The 17205-nt window shown below is 41.4% G+C and overlaps 1 protein-coding gene across 9 annotated transcripts in view; it reads left to right on the top strand.

Moving 5' to 3' along the window:
• The window catches only part of LOC133552033 (tripartite motif-containing protein 3-like), a 62649-nt gene that overhangs the window by 16275 nt on the left and 29169 nt on the right, over positions 1 to 17205 (top strand). Inside the window, exon 1 of one of the 9 annotated variants that reach the window (XM_061899312.1) lies at positions 2038 to 2169. The exons of 3 other annotated variants lie outside the window; for them this stretch is intronic. The gene's annotated coding sequence lies outside the window, so the exon portion shown is untranslated. Of the gene's footprint in view, positions 1 to 2037; positions 2170 to 2463; positions 2640 to 17205 lie in introns of those variants that run through there. 5 more of the 9 variants (XM_061899310.1, XM_061899315.1, XM_061899316.1 and 2 more) reach the window with 5 other exon arrangements.

Raw genomic sequence — 17205 nt, 5'->3', positions numbered from 1 at the left:
CGTTTTTTTAATGCACTTTTTGTCATTGAAAACGTTTTTTATAGCAAACACACAAACATATGCAATATTTTCACCCAAAAATATTTCATTTAAAATTTTTATTATTTTTCTCTTTTTGGGGGGGGGGCCTTTTTGTTAAAGAAAACTTAGTTTTTTATGGCAAAATATGCAATATTTTCCCCAAAAATGTATTCCATAGTGGAATATTTGATGTGAATGAAATTGGAGACTTAAATATATCAATAATTCATAACATTTATTTTGATTCATTATTAGTTTTAAACAAATTAAAATTTGTTTAAAATGTAAAATTCCCAAGAATTACAATTCTTGGGGATAAAAAAGGGCACCATTTTTTATTTTATTTTTTTATCTTGAATCTTTTTTTTTTTAGCTTAAATCTATGAATCCACTTCAGATCAATCCATAAATTGTAAGATTGTATTATTATTATTTTTTGTTGTTGCCGTTTTTGCTATAGAAAACATTTTTTTTATGGCAAACACAAAATACGCAATATTTTCCCCCCAAAAATATTCCTAAGTGGAATATTTGATGTGAAGTAATTGGAAACTTAAATATGTAAATAATCCATAACATTGATTTTGATTATTAGTTTTAAAAAAAATCCCATTTAAAAAGGGATTTAAAAAAGCCCCATTTTTTAAATGTTTTTATTTCATTTTTTTAATCTTGAATCTTTTTTTTTTTTTTAAGATCAAATCTATGAATCCACTACTGATCAATCCATCAATTGTAAGTTTCTATTATGTTTTTTTATATATATTTTTTATGCCGTTTTTGCTATAGAAAACTTTATTTTTACGGAAAACACAAATAATGGAATATTTTCCCCCCAAAATATTCCTAAGTAGAATATTTTATGTGAATTAAGTTGGAGACTTATATATGTGAATAATCCATAACAACATTGATTTTGATTCATTATTATTTTTAAACAAATCCCATTAAAATTATTTGTGATAAAAAGTGCCCCATTTTTTATGTTTTTATTCAATTTTATTAATCTTTAATCTTTGTTTTAAGCTTAAATCTATGAATCCACTTCAGATCAATCTGTCAATTGTAAGTTTTTGTTATGTTCTTTATTTATTATATGCCGTTTTTGCTATAGAAAATTTTATTTTTATGGCAAACACAAAACATGCAATATTTCCCCCCCAAAAATATTCCAAAGTGCAATATTTTATGTGAGTTAAATTGGAGACTTAAATATGTCAATAATCCATAACAAATTGATTTTGATTCATTATTGCTTTCAAACAAATCCCATTAAAAAAAGGATAGAAAAAATGCCCATTTTTAAATGTTTTTATTTCATTTTTTTTTATCTTGAATCTTTTTTTTTTTTAAGCTCAAATCTATGAATCCACTTCAGATCAATCCGTCAATCATAAGTTTTTATTATTATTTTTTTAATGCTGTTTTTGCTATAGAAAACTTAATTTTTATGCAATATTTTGTCGTTTTTTTTTTATTTTTTATATATAGTATTTTTAAAATGCGTTTAAAAAAATGAGCTGAGGCCCTTTCCCCCCCCAAAAAATTTTTTTTGAAGTTATTAGCGTTTTCCATGTTCTTTTATCATGTTTTCATGTTTTTTTAAATCATTGATTTTATTATTATTTATTATGATTATTTATTTTATTATTTATAATTTTAATTGTATTATTATTTACTATATATATATATTTTTTTCCCAAGTGTTGACAATTTGACCATGTATTTAAATCACGGACAGAGGCGCAAACACCGCTCATGGCCACTGGGGGGCGCATGTCGGCATGTTGTTATGATAGGCTGTGATGTATAAAGCAGCAACTTGGAGGGTGAAACTTGTCCTTTCTTTCAAGTCCTCCTCCGGTCAGACATTGTTGGTCCGTGATGCAACCCTGACTCCGCCCCCTCCCAGCTCCACGTCACTTCACCTCCGGCCAATCACAACGATGGCAGGAGGAGGGGCTTCCACTCTGTGTTACGCCCCCCTTTATGTCATGAGTGTTCAGATTTTGTGTGTGTGTGTGTGTGTGTGTGTGTGTGTGTGAGAGAGAGGGGTCCTAAGGGCAGGAAGTGGGCGTGCAAGCATGCTAATACTTTGTGTGCTCACATTGAGTCCACTTCAAGTCTCGGAGAATGACACAGATGGCTGTAGGTAACCCCCCCTCCTCTCTGTGTGTGTGTGTGTGTGTGTGTGTGTGTGTTTGGAAGCTGTCGTCACTTGCTGGTTATTTAGTGACAGGGACCAGCTGGTACTTGAAAAAGTACCTGTTGGTGTTGATAGAGCGGTACCACTGGTACTCGGGCTCCTGGTGCTCAAAACAGGAAGCAGGAGGTTGGAGAGGAGATTTCATTTCCTGTCCTCGGAGTGTGTGTGTATGTTGTTGTGTGCGTGTGTGCGTGTGTGCGTGTGTGTGTGTGTGTGTGTGTGTGTGTGTGTGTGTATGTTGTTGTGTGCGTGTGTGCGTGTGTGCGTGTGTGTGTGTGTGTGTGTGTATTTTGCCAAAATGTTTGTGGAGTGTTGTCAAATGGTGCAAATCTCTCACGCTCTAAACGAAGCCAACGTGAGCTCGTCATCATCATCATCATCATCAGCAGCAGCCGTGTTTGTGCCATACCATGTAAGACCTGGTGTGGTACATGGTGGTGTGTTACCTACTGTTAAGTTGTGCTAGGTCATGCTGTGTTACGTGATAGTACGTTATGCTATGTCATGGTTTGTTATGGTATGGTGTGTTACGTAGTAGTACGTTATGGCATGTGATGGTTTTATGGTACGGTATGTTACGCATTAGTTACCTTATGGTATGTCATAGTTTATTATGGTATGTTACATAGGAGTATGTTACGGCTTATTGTGTTATGGTATGTTACGTAATAGTACGTCAGGGTATGTCACGCTTTCTTATGTTGTGGCATGTTACATAATAGTACGTCATGGTATGACATGGTTTATGTTTTGGTATGTTACGTAATAGTACGTTATGGTATGTCATGGTTTATTATGGTATGGTATGTTACGTAATAGTACATTATGGTATGTCATGGTTTTATGGTACGGTATGTTACGTATTAGTTACCTTACGGTATGTCATGGTTTATTATGGTATGTTACATATGAGTATGTTACGGCTTATTACGTTATGGTATGTTACGTAATAGTACGTCAGGGTATGTCACGCTTTCTTATGTTGTGGCATGTTACATAATAGTACGTTATGGTATGTTACTTAATAGTACGTTATGTTTACGTTATGGCATGTTACGTAATAGTACGTGATGTTATGTCATGGTTTGATATGTTTTGGTACGTTACGTAATAGTACGTTATGGTATGTCATGGTTTATTATGGTATGTTACATATTAGTATGTTACGGCTTATTATGTTATGGTATGTTACTTAATAGTACGTCAGGGTATGTTACGGTTTCTGGCATGTTACATAATAGTACGTCATGGTATGTTACTTAATAGTACGTTATGGTATGTCATGGTGTGTTATTGTATTCTGTGTCTCGTAATAGTACATTATGGTATGTCGCTGTTCATCATGGTATGGTATGTTACGTAATAGTATGTTATGGTATGTCACGGTTTGTTATGTACTGTGTGTGTGTGTGTGTGTGTGTGTGTGTGTGTGTGTGTGTGTGTGTGTGTGTGTGTGTGTGTGTGTGTGTGTGTGTGTGTGTGGATATATTTGTATGTTTGTGTGTGTGTAAATATGTATATATGTATATATGTTTATATATATGTATATATATGTGTATATATATATATATATATATATATATATATATATATATATATATATATATACTGTATGTATGTGTGTATGTATATATATATATATACAATTTTATTTTTCTTTCTTTTGTATATTTTTAAGAATCAATTTATATACATATTTATGCATATTGTATTTATATTACATTTACGTGTGTGTATGTGTGTATGTGTGTATATATATATATATATATATATATATATATATATATATATATATATTATGTTATGTATTTATATATATTTGTATATACATATATGTGTCCATATATAATAGACAATATATTATATATTTGTACATATATGTGCATATATATATATGTATATATATGTATGTGTGTGTGTGCACATGTATATTTGTGTGTAATATCTATATATATGTATGTATGTATGTATATTTCTATTTTATATCGATTCTTGATAATTATGAATCAAGAATCATAATGAAAAAAAGTTGCAATTTGGATGTGAATCAATATTTTTTTATATTTGCCATATTAAGGATGATAATATTTTCCTGCTCCTCAAGAGCGATCACAGATAACTTATTCACATCTCTTGTTCTTCATGGAGATATAAGTGCACACCTTTCATGGAGATATAAGTGCACACCTTTCATGGAGATATAAGTGCACACCTTTCATGTAGATATAAGTGCACACCTTTCATGTAGATATAAGTGTGGTCTGTGCACACCTTTCATGTAGATATAAGTGTGGTCTGTGCACACCTTTCATGTAGATATAAGTGCACACCTTTCTTTGCCACCAGAATGTGTTGTTGCTGATGTCTTGGCAGGCTTTCAAAACACTGTTGCAGCCACCTTAGATTTAATTTGGCAGGTAGCGTTCGATGTGTTGAAGAGTGATGCTCCCATTATTGCACATTTCATATTTTCTGCCCATGCTGGGGCCCAATTTTCCTACCGTCCTTAAACTCAACCGTGATACCTCTTTTTGTTCCTGGTAGCGGGTGGTCGCCATGCCAACTTCCAGGGATTGTTATTGTTTTACTCCCTTTTAGGAGTGGATTTGAAAAAGTCACATGACCACCCAAGGGTTAGGGTTGCTCATGCGGCGCGCTTAATTTAGACGCTGACTGGGATGATGTCTTTGCACAAGGTTTTTAATAAGACTGGATGCCAGTTCTATGATTAACTACAAACTCCAAAAGCAGTGAAGTTGTCACCTTGTGTAAATGGTAAATAAAAACAAAAAAAATATTTGAAAATCCTTCTCAACTTATATTTAATTGAATGACAAGTTATTTAACGTTCGAACCAGAAAACTTTATTTTTTGCAAATATTAGCTCATTTGGAATTTGCCTGTCTGCAACATGTTTCAAAAAGCTGGCACAAGTGGCAAAAAAGATGAAGAAAGTTGAGGACATGCTCATCAAACACTTATTTGGAACATCCCACAGGTGTGCAGGCTAATTGGGAACAGGTGAGTGCCATGATTGGCTGACGAAGCAGCTTCCGTGAAATGCTAAGTCATTCACAAATAATGACGGGCGGGTGTCACCACTTTTGTCAACAAATGCCTGAGAAAGTCGTTTAAAAACAACATTTGTCATCCAGCTATTGCAAGGAATTTAGGGATTTCACCATTTATGGTCTGTAATATCATCAAAAGGTTCAGAGAATCTGGAGAAATCACTCCACGTAATCCATGATGTTACGCACCTTGGATCCCTGCATCAAAAAGCGACATCGGTGTGTAAAGGATATCACCACATGGGCTCGGGAACACTTCCGAAAACCACTGTCAGTAGCTACAGTTGGTTGCTACATCTGTAAGTGCAAGTTAAAGCTCTACTATGCAAAGCCACAGCCATTTATCAACAACATCCAGAAACGCCGCCGACTTTGCTGAGCCTGAGCTCATCTAAGATGGACTGATGCAAAGTGGAAAAGTGTTCTGTGGTCTGACGAGTCCACATTTCAAATTGTTTTTGGAAACTGTGGACGTGGTGTCCTCTGGACCAAAGAGGAAAATAACCATCCGGATTGTTCTAGGCGCAAAGTTAAAAAGCCAGCATGTGTGATGGTATGTGGGTGCATTAGTGATTGTTGTAGGGTGAAAGTGTTGTAGGCAGCATGTGTGATGGTATGGGGGTGTATTAGTGATTGTTGTAGGGTGAAAGTGTTCTAGGCAGCATGTGTGATGGTATGGGGGTGTATTAGTGATTGTTGTAGGGTGAAAGTGTTGTAGTCAGCATGTGTGATGGTATGGGGGTGTATTAGTGATTGTTGTAGGGTGAAAGTGTTCTAGGCAGCATGTGTGATGGTATGGGGGTGTATTAGTGATTGTTGTAGGGTGAAAGTGTTGTAGTCAGCATGTGTGATGGTATGGGGGTGTATTAGTGATTGTTGTAGGGTGAAAGTGTTGTAGTCAGCATGTGTGATGGTATGGGGGTGTATTAGTGATTGTTGTAGGGTGAAAGTGTGGTAGTCAGCATGTGTGATGGTATGGGGGTGTATTAGTGATTGTTGTAGGGTGAAAGTGTGGTAGTCAGCATGTGTGATGGTATGGGGGTGTATTAGTGATTGTTGTAGGGTGAAAGTGTTGTAGGCAGCATGTGTGATGGTATGGGGGTGTATTAGTGATTGTTGTAGGGTGAAAGTGTTGTAGTCAGCATGTGTGATGGTATGGGGGTGTATTAGTGATTGTTGTAGGGTGAAAGTGTTCTAGGCAGCATGTGTGATGGTATGGGGGTGTATTAGTGATTGTTGTAGGGTGAAAGTGTTGTAGGCAGCATGTGTGATGGTATGGGGGTGTATTAGTGATTGTTGTAGGGTGAAAGTGTTGTAGTCAGCATGTGTGATGGTATGGGGGTGTATTAGTGATTGTTGTAGGGTGAAAGTGTGGTAGTCAGCATGTGTGATGGTATGGGGGTGTATTAGTGATTGTTGTAGGGTGAAAGTGTGGTAGTCAGCATGTGTGATGGTATGGGGGTGTATTAGTGATTGTTGTAGGGTGAAAGTGTTGTAGGCAGCATGTGTGATGGTATGGGGGTGTATTAGTGATTGTTGTAGGGTGAAAGTGTTGTAGTCAGCATGTGTGATGGTATGGGGGTGTATTAGTGATTGTTGTAGGGTGAAAGTGTTCTAGGCAGCATGTGTGATGGTATGGGGGTGTATTAGTGATTGTTGTAGGGTGAAAGTGTTGTAGGCAGCATGTGTGATGGTATGGGGGTGTATTAGTGATTGTTGTAGGGTGAAAGTGTTGTAGTCAGCATGTGTGATGGTATGGGGGTGTATTAGTGATTGTTGTAGTCAGCATGTGTGATGGTATGGGGGTGTATTAGTGATTGTTGTAGGGTGAAAGTGTTGTAGTCAGCATGTGTGATGGTATGGGGGTGTATTAGTGATTGTTGTAGGGTGAAAGTGTGGTAGTCAGCATGTGTGATGGTATGGGGGTGTATTAGTGATTGTTGTAGGGTGAAAGTGTGGTAGTCAGCATGTGTGATGGTATGGGGGTGTATTAGTGATTGTTGTAGGGTGAAAGTGTTGTAGTCAGCATGTGTGATGGTATGGGGGTGTATTAGTGATTGTTGTAGGGTGAAAGTGTTCTAGGCAGCATGTGTGATGGTATGGGGGTGTATTAGTGATTGTTGTAGGGTGAAAGTGTTGTAGGCAGCATGTGTGATGGTATGGGGGTGTATTAGTGATTGTTGTAGGGTGAAAGTGTTGTAGTCAGCATGTGTGATGGTATGGGGGTGTATTAGTGATTGTTGTAGGGTGAAAGTGTTGTAGTCAGCATGTGTGATGGTATGGGGGTGTATTAGTGATTGTTGTAGGGTGAAAGTGTTGTAGTCAGCATGTGTGATGGTATGGGGGTGTATTAGTGATTGTTGTAGGGTGAAAGTGTTGTAGTCAGCATGTGTGATGGTATGGGGGTGTATTAGTGATTGTTGTAGGGTGAAAGTGTTCTAGGCAGCATGTGTGATGGTATGGGGGTGTATTAGTGATTGTTGTAGGGTGAAAGTGTTGTAGGCAGCATGTGTGATGGTATGGGGGTGTATTAGTGATTGTTGTAGGGTGAAAGTGTTGTAGTCAGCATGTGTGATGGTATGGGGGTGTATTAGTGATTGTTGTAGGGTGAAAGTGTTCTAGGCAGCATGTGTGATGGTATGGGGGTGTATTAGTGATTGTTGTAGGGTGAAAGTGTTGTAGTCAGCATGTGTGATGGTATGGGGGTGTATTAGTGAACAAGACATGGGTAACTTACACATGTGTGATGGTATGGGGGTGTATTAGTGAACAAGACATGGGTAACTTACACATGTGTGATGGTATGAGGGTGTATTAGTGAACAAGACATGGGTAACTTACACATGTGTGATGGTATGGGGGTGTATTAGTGATTGTTGTAGGGTGAAAGTGTGGTAGTCAGCATGTGTGATGGTATGGGGGTGTATTAGTGATTGTTGTAGGGTGAAAGTGTTGTAGTCAGCATGTGTGATGGTATGGGGGTGTATTAGTGATTGTTGTAGGGTGAAAGTGTTGTAGTCAGCATGTGTGATGGTATGGGGGTGTATTAGTGATTGTTGTAGGGTGAAAGTGTTGTAGTCAGCATGTGTGATGGTATGGGGGTGTATTAGTGATTGTTGTAGGGTGAAAGTGTTGTAGTCAGCATGTGTGATGGTATGGGGGTGTATTAGTGATTGTTGTAGGGTGAAAGTGTTGTAGTCAGCATGTGTGATGGTATGGGGGTGTATTAGTGATTGTTGTAGGGTGAAAGTGTTGTAGTCAGCATGTGTGATGGTATGGGGGTGTATTAGTGATTGTTGTAGGGTGAAAGTGTTGTAGTCAGCATGTGTGATGGTATGGGGGTGTATTAGTAATTGTTGTAGGGTGAAAGTGTTGTAGTCAGCATGTGTGATGGTATGGGGGTGTATTAGTGATTGTTGTAGGGTGAAAGTGTTGTAGTCAGCATGTGTGATGGTATGGGGGTGTATTAGTGATTGTTGTAGGGTGAAAGTGTTCTAGGCAGCATGTGTGATGGTATGGGGGTGTATTAGTGATTGTTGTAGGGTGAAAGTGTTGTAGTCAGCATGTGTGATGGTATGGGGGTGTATTAGTGATTGTTGTAGGGTGAAAGTGTTGTAGTCAGCATGTGTGATGGTATGGGGGTGTATTAGTGATTGTTGTAGGGTGAAAGTGTTGTAGTCAGCATGTGTGATGGTATGGGGGTGTATTAGTGATTGTTGTAGGGTGAAAGTGTTGTAGTCAGCATGTGTGATGGTATGGGGGTGTATTAGTGATTGTTGTAGGGTGAAAGTGTTGTAGTCAGCATGTGTGATGGTATGGGGGTGTATTAGTGATTGTTGTAGGGTGAAAGTGTTGTAGTCAGCATGTGTGATGGTATGGGGGTGTATTAGTGATTGTTGTAGGGTGAAAGTGTTCTAGTCAGCATGTGTGATGGTATGGGGGTGTATTAGTGATTGTTGTAGGGTGAAAGTGTTCTAGGCAGCATGTGTGATGGTATGGGGGTGTATTAGTGATTGTTGTAGGGTGAAAGTGTTCTAGGCAGCATGTGTGATGGTATGGGGGTGTATTAGTGATTGTTGTAGGGTGAAAGTGTTCTAGTCAGCATGTGTGATGGTATGGGGGTGTATTAGTGATTGTTGTAGGGTGAAAGTGTTCTAGTCAGCATGTGTGATGGTATGGGGGTGTATTAGTGATTGTTGTAGGGTGAAAGTGTTCTAGGCAGCATGTGTGATGGTATGGGGGTGTATTAGTGATTGTTGTAGGGTGAAAGTGTGGTAGTCAGCATGTGTGATGGTATGGGGGTGTATTAGTGATTGTTGTAGGGTGAAAGTGTTGTAGTCAGCATGTGTGATGGTATGGGGGTGTATTAGTGATTGTTGTAGGGTGAAAGTGTGGTAGTCAGCATGTGTGATGGTATGGGGGTGTATTAGTGATTGTTGTAGGGTGAAAGTGTTGTAGTCAGCATGTGTGATGGTATGGGGGTGTATTAGTGATTGTTGTAGGGTGAAAGTGTTGTAGGCAGCATGTGTGATGGTATGGGGGTGTATTAGTGATTGTTGTAGGGTGAAAGTGTTGTAGTCAGCATGTGTGATGGTATGGGGGTGTATTAGTGATTGTTGTAGGGTGAAAGTGTTCTAGGCAGCATGTGTGATGGTATGGGGGTGTATTAGTGATTGTTGTAGGGTGAAAGTGTTGTAGGCAGCATGTGTGATGGTATGGGGGTGTATTAGTGATTGTTGTAGGGTGAAAGTGTTCTAGGCAGCATGTGTGATGGTATGGGGGTGTATTAGTGATTGTTGTAGGGTGAAAGTGTTGTAGTCAGCATGTGTGATGGTATGGGGGTGTATTAGTGAACAAGACATGGGTAACTTACACATGTGTGATGGTATGGGGGTGTATTAGTGAACAAGACATGGGTAACTTACACATGTGTGATGGTATGAGGGTGTATTAGTGAACAAGACATGGGTAACTTACACATGTGTGATGGTATGGGGGTGTATTAGTGAACAAGACATGGGTAACTTACACATGTGTGATGGTATGAGGGTGTATTAGTGAACAAGACATGGGTAACTTACACATGTGTGATGGTATGGGGGTGTATTAGTGAACAAGACATGACTAACTTACACATGTGTGATGGTATGGGGGTGTATTAGTGCCCAAGGCATGGGTAACTTACACATGTGTGATGGTATGGGGGTGTATTAGTGAACAAGACATGGGTAACTTACACATGTGTGATGGTATGGGGGTGTATTAGTGAACAAGACATGGGTAACTTACACATGTGTGATGGTATGGGGGTGTATTAGTGCCCAAGGCATGGGTAACTTACACATGTGTGATGGTATGGGGGTGTATTAGTGAACAAGACATGACTAACTTACACATGTGTGATGGTATGGGGGTGTATTAGTGCCCAAGACATGGGTAACTTACACATGTGTGATGGTATGGGGGTGTATTAGGGAACAAGACATGGGTAACTTACACATGTGTGATGGTATGGGGGTGTATTAGGGAACAAGACATGGGTAACTTACACATGTGTGATGGTATGGGGGTGTATTAGTGAACAAGACATGGGTAACTTACACATGTGTGATGGTATGAGGGTGTATTAGTGAACAAGACATGGGTAACTTACACATGTGTGATGGTATGAGGGTGTATTAGTGAACAAGACATGGGTAACTTACACATGTGTGATGGTATGGGGGTGTATTAGTGAACAAGACATGACTAACTTACACATGTGTGATGGTATGGGGGTGTATTAGTGCCCAAGGCATGGGTAACTTACACATGTGTGATGGTATGGGGGTGTATTAGTGAACAAGACATGGGTAACTTACACATGTGTGATGGTATGGGGGTGTATTAGTGCCCAAGACATGACTAACTTACACATGTGTGATGGTATGGGGGTGTATTAGTGAACAAGACATGGGTAACTTACACATGTGTGATGGTATGGGGGTGTATTAGTGCCCAAGGCATGGGTAACTTACACATGTGTGATGGTATGGGGGTGTATTAGTGAACAAGACATGACTAACTTACACATGTGTGATGGTATGGGGGTGTATTAGTGCCCAAGACATGGGTAACTTACACATGTGTGATGGTATGGGGGTGTATTAGGGAACAAGACATGGGTAACTTACACATGTGTGATGGTATGGGGGTGTATTAGGGAACAAGACATGGGTAACTTACACATGTGTGATGGTATGGGGGTGTATTAGTGAACAAGACATGGGTAACTTACACATGTGTGATGGTATGGGGGTGCATTAGTGCCCAAGGCATGGGTAACTTACACATGTGTGATGGTATGGGGGTGTATTAGGGAACAAGACATGGGTAACTTACACATGTGTGATGGTATGGGGGTGTATTAGGGAACAAGACATGGGTAACTTACACATGTGTGATGGTATGGGGGTGTATTAGTGAACAAGACATGGGTAACTTACACATGTGTGATGGTATGGGGGTGTATTAGTGAACAAGACATGGGTAACTTACACATGTGTGATGGTATGGGGGTGTATTAGTGAACAAGACATGGGTAACTTACACATGTGTGATGGTATGGGGGTGCATTAGTGCCCAAGGCATGGGTAACTTACACATGTGTGATGGTATGGGGGTGTATTAGTGAACAAGACATGGGTAACTTACACATGTGTGATGGTATGGGGGTGTATTAGTGCCCAAGACATGGGTAACTTACACATGTGTGATGGTATGGGGGTGTATTAGTGAACAAGACATGGGTAACTTACACATGTGTGATGGTATGGGGGTGTATTAGTGAACAAGACATGGGTAACTTACACATGTGTGATGGTATGGGGGTGTATTAGTGAACAAGACATGACTAACTTACACATGTGTGATGGTATGGGGGTGTATTAGTGAACAAGACATGGGTAACTTACACATGTGTGATGGTATGGGGGTGTATTAGTGAACAAGGCATGGGTAACTTACACATGTGTGATGGTATGGGGGTGTATTAGTGAACAAGGCATGGGTAACTTACACATCTGTGAAGGCACCATTCATGCTGAAAGGTACATACAGCTTTTGGAGCAACATATGCTGCCATCTAAGCAACGTTATCCTGGACGCCCCTGCACGTGTTACAACAGTGTGGCTTCGTAGTAAAAGAGTGCGGGTACTAGACTGGCCTGCCTGTAGTCCAGACGTGTCTCCCGTTGGTGCAATATGAAGGCTAAAATATAAGAAGGGAGGCTGTTGAACAACTTAAGCTGTACATCAAGCATGAATGGGTAAGAATCCCACTTCAAAAATGTGTCTCCTCAGTTCCCAAACCTGCACTAGTGTGGTTCAAAGGAAAGGCCATGTAACACACTGGTAAAAATGACCCTCTGACAACGTTTTTGCAATGTGTTGCTACCATTCAATTCTAAGATCATGATTATTTGCAAAAACAAAAATACGATTGTTAGTTTTAGCATTGAATATCTTGTTTTTGCAGTCTATTTAATTGAATATAAGTTAAAAAGGATTTGCAAATCATTGTATTCTCTTTTTATTTACCATTTACATGACGTTTTGGGTTTTGTAAGTAATATAAACATGTATCAGATATATTTATCTATTTTATAGAGGAATGTAGTTAATTATACGACTGGCACCCATCCATCCATCCATCTATCTTCTTCCGCTTATCCAAGGCCGGGTCACGGGGACAGCAGCCTAAGCAGGGAAGCCCAGACTTCCCTCTCCCCAGCCACTTCTTCCAGCTCCTCCTGGGGGATCCCGAGGTGTTCCCAGGCCAGCCGGGAGACATAGTCTTCCCAATGTGTCCTGGGTCTTACCCGTGGCCTCCTACCGGTCGTATATGGCCTAAACACCTCCCTAGGGAAGAGTTCGGGTGGCATCCTGACCAGATGACCGAACCACCTCATCTGGCTCCTCTCCATGTGGAGGAGCAATGGCTTTACTTTGAGTTCCTCCCGGATGGCAGAGCTTCTCACCCTATCTCTAAGGGAGAGACCCAAACTCATTTGGGCCGCTTGTACCCGTGATCTTATCCTTTCGGTCATGACCCAAAGCTCATGACCATAGGTGAGGATGGGAACGTAGATCGACCGGTAAAATTGAGAGCTTTGCCTTCCGGCTCAGCTCCTTCTTCACCACAACAGATCGATACAACGTCCGCATTACTGAAGACGCCGCACCGATCCGCCTGTCCATCTCACGATCCACTCTTCCCTCACTCGTGAACAAGACTCCGAGGTACTTGAAACTCCTCCACTTGGGGCAGGGTCTCCTCCCCAACTTGAAGAAGGCACTCCACCATTTGCCGGGCAAGAACTATGGACTCGGACTTGGAGGAGCTGATTCTCATCCCGGTCGCTTCACACTCGACTGCAAACCGATCCAGTGAGAGTTGAAGATCCCGGCCAGATGAAGCCACCAGGACCACATCATCTGCAAATAGCAGAGACCTAATCCCGCAGCCACCAAACCGGATAGAAATTCTGTCCATAAAAGTTATGAACAGAATGGGTGACAAAGGGCAGCCTTGCCGGAGTCCAACCCTCACTGGAAATGTGTCCGACTTACTGCCAGCAATGCGGACCAAGCTCTGACACTGATCCTACAGGGAGTGGACCGCCACAATAAGACAGTCCGATACTCCATACTCTCTGAGCACTCCCCACAGGACTTCCCGGTTGAATGCCTTCTCCAAGTCCACAAAGCACATGTAGACTGGTTGGGCAAACTCCCATGCACCCTCAAGAACCCTGCCCAGAGTATAGAGCTGGTCCACAGTTCCACAACCAGGACGAAAACCACACTGTTGCTCTTGAATCCAAGGTTCGACTATCTGGCGTCGCCTCCTCTCCAGTACACCTGAATAGACCTTACCGGGAACACTGAGGAGTGTGATCCCACGATAGTTGGAAAACACCCTCCGGTCCCCCTTCTTAAAGAGAGGAACCACCACCCCGGTCTGCTAATCCAGAGGTATTCGAGAATCGATTCTGAATCGAATTGTTACCGCCAAGAATCGAATCGACTCTTGTACTCCCCGAAGATTCACAGCCCTGATAAATATGTTCGGACAGTAATGTGTCTTTAAGCTTATGTTGGGTCATGTTGTTTTTTAATGGGGAAAGACGTTAATAACTCTTGTTTTCATGTTGGCATTCAAGCTGGCAGGCTGGCACCAGTCAGTCCGTGAGTGTGCCAAAGTCTGGTCGGTCGCGCTTCAAACTGAAAAACGGTAATTGAAAACTCCGTTGGGATTTTTGACACGGATACCATTTATTGTTGCGTCCGTACGCAGAGGTCAAAGGTCTTTGGCGTGAACATCAAACGTGTCCGTACGCAGAGGTCAAAGGTCTTTGGCGTGAACATCAAACGTGTCCGTACGCAGAGGTCAAAGGTCTTTGGCGTGAACATCAAACGTGTCCGTACGCAGAGGTCAAAGGTCTTTGGCGTGAACATCAAACGTGTCCGTACGCAGAGGTCAAAGGTCTTTGGCGTGGACATCAAACGTGTCCGTACGCAGAGGTCAAAGGTCTTTGGCGTGAACATCAAACGTGTCCGTACGCAGAGGTCAAAGGTCTTTGGCGTGAACATCAAACGTGTCCATACGCAGAGGTCAAAGGTCTTTGGCGTGAACATCAAACGTGTCCGTACGCAGAGGTCAAAGGTCTTTGGCGTGAACATCAAACGTGTCCGTACGCAGAGGTCAAAGGTCTTTGGCGTGAACATCAAACGTGTCCGTACGCAGAGGTCAAAGGTCTTTGGCGTGAACATCAAACGTGTCCGTACGCAGAGGTCAAAGGTCTTTGGCGTGAACATCAAACGTGTCCGTACGCAGAGGTCAAAGGTCTTTGGCGTGAACATCAAACGTGTCCGTACGCAGAGGTCAAAGGTCTTTGGCGTGAACATCAAACGTGTCCGTACGCAGAGGTCAAAGGTCTTTGGCGTGAACATCAAACGTGTCCGTACGCAGAGGTCAAAGGTCTTTGGCGTGAACATCAAACGTGTCCGTACGCAGAGGTCAAAGGTCTTTGGCGTGAACATCAAACGTGTCCGTACGCAGAGGTCAAAGGTCTTTGGCGTGAACATCAAACGTGTCCGTACGTAGAGGTCAAAGGTCTTTGGCGTGAACATCAAACGTGTCCGTACGCAGAGGTCAAAGGTCTTTGGCGTGAACATCAAACGTGTCCGTACGCAGAGGTCAAAGGTCTTTGGCGTGAACATCAAACGTGTCCGTACGCAGAGGTCAAAGGTCTTTGGCGTGAACATCAAACGTGTCCGTACGCAGAGGTCAAAGGTCTTTGGCGTGAACATCAAACGTGTCCGTACGCAGAGGTCAAAGGTCTTTGGCGTGAACATCAAACGTGTCCGTACGCAGAGGTCAAAGGTCTTTGGCGTGAACATCAAACGTGTCCGTACGCAGAGGTCAAAGGTCTTTGGCGTGAACATCAAACGTGTCCGTACGCAGAGGTCAAAGGTCTTTGGCGTGAACATCAAACGTGTCCGTACGCAGAGGTCAAAGGTCTTTGGCGTGAACATCAAACGTGTCCGTACGCAGAGGTCAAAGGTCTTTGGCGTGAACATCAAACGTGTCCATACGCAGAGGTCAAAGGTCTTTGGCGTGAACATCAAACGTGTCCATACGCAGAGGTCAAAGGTCTTTGGCGTGAACATCAAACGTGTCCGTACGCAGAGGTCAAAGGTCTTTGGCGTGAACATCAAACGTGTCCGTACGCAGAGGTCAAAGGTCTTTGGCGTGAACATCAAACGTGTCCGTACGCAGAGGTCAAAGGTCTTTGTCGTGAACATCAAACAGAAGTTGCTTGTGTGTCAAATCTCAGCAGGGGGCCAACAGCTCAGTGGATTAAATCCAGCTGTGACAGATGTGCAGACATTTGGGAACGCTGGGGGGTTGATGTCACAATCCGTGCTATTTTACTACTTTTGATTCCCAGCAACACCCATGCTAGGCTAAGCTATATTAGCATGTACCAATTCCCGGTACCTGGGGATCAATGGTCCTTAATGCTAGCATTTTTCGGTAGTTCCGTGTGTGTCCATAACAAATTGTAATTGTTTGATAATATTTAAAAATGAGCTGATTCATGATATCTTTCCTGTTGTATTGTTACATTTAAGTCTCATTTGCAATGCAGACGCACTTCTATGTTGCGCCCTACAACATGTTTATGCGGTAAGTATTGTACGTATCGCACACCGGCTGTTTGATTGTGACATTCATCTAAGTTGTCCTTCTCATTACCAAATTTGTCAGTGTTGAAATCACCATATAAAATTGCTAATGCTAATAGCAGCCTGTCTATGGCAAATCCAATGTAAATTAGCCTCGAGCTAACGTACTGCATTGCACCTCTAAAACATTAAATGGTAGTACTGTATAGGCTTTTTTTATGGTGTGTTGTTTTTGTTGGATTAGCTTTTTCCAGAAAGCTGAATGTGTTATGTTGCGCCCTACAACGTGTTTATGCTGTAAATATTGTGCTTATTACACACGGGCTGTTTGATTGTAACATTTACCTTAGTTGTCGTTTTCGTTACCAAATCTGTTGGTGCTGAAATCCATCCATCCATCCATTGTCTACCGCTTATTCCATGTAAAATTGCTAATGCTAGTAGTAGCCTGTCTATGGCAAATCCAATGTAAATTAGCATCAAGCTAGCACATTTTGGAAGAGTAGAGCCTTATTTCATGTGTGAGTGTTTTTGACCGAGCGTACTTGCTTTGTTTGTGTGGAAAATGGCAACATTTTTTTTAAGATTAGCTTTTTCCAGGAAGCTGAATGTGTTATGTTGCGCCCTACAACGTGTTTATGCTGTAAGTATTGTGCTTATTACACACTAGCTGTT

This window comes from Nerophis ophidion, linkage group LG04, assembly GCF_033978795.1.
Source record: "Nerophis ophidion isolate RoL-2023_Sa linkage group LG04, RoL_Noph_v1.0, whole genome shotgun sequence".
Classification (NCBI taxonomy): domain Eukaryota; kingdom Metazoa; phylum Chordata; class Actinopteri; order Syngnathiformes; family Syngnathidae; genus Nerophis; species Nerophis ophidion.
Note: the sequence above shows the minus strand (reverse complement) of the source record. Positions and strands in the feature narration are given on the sequence as shown.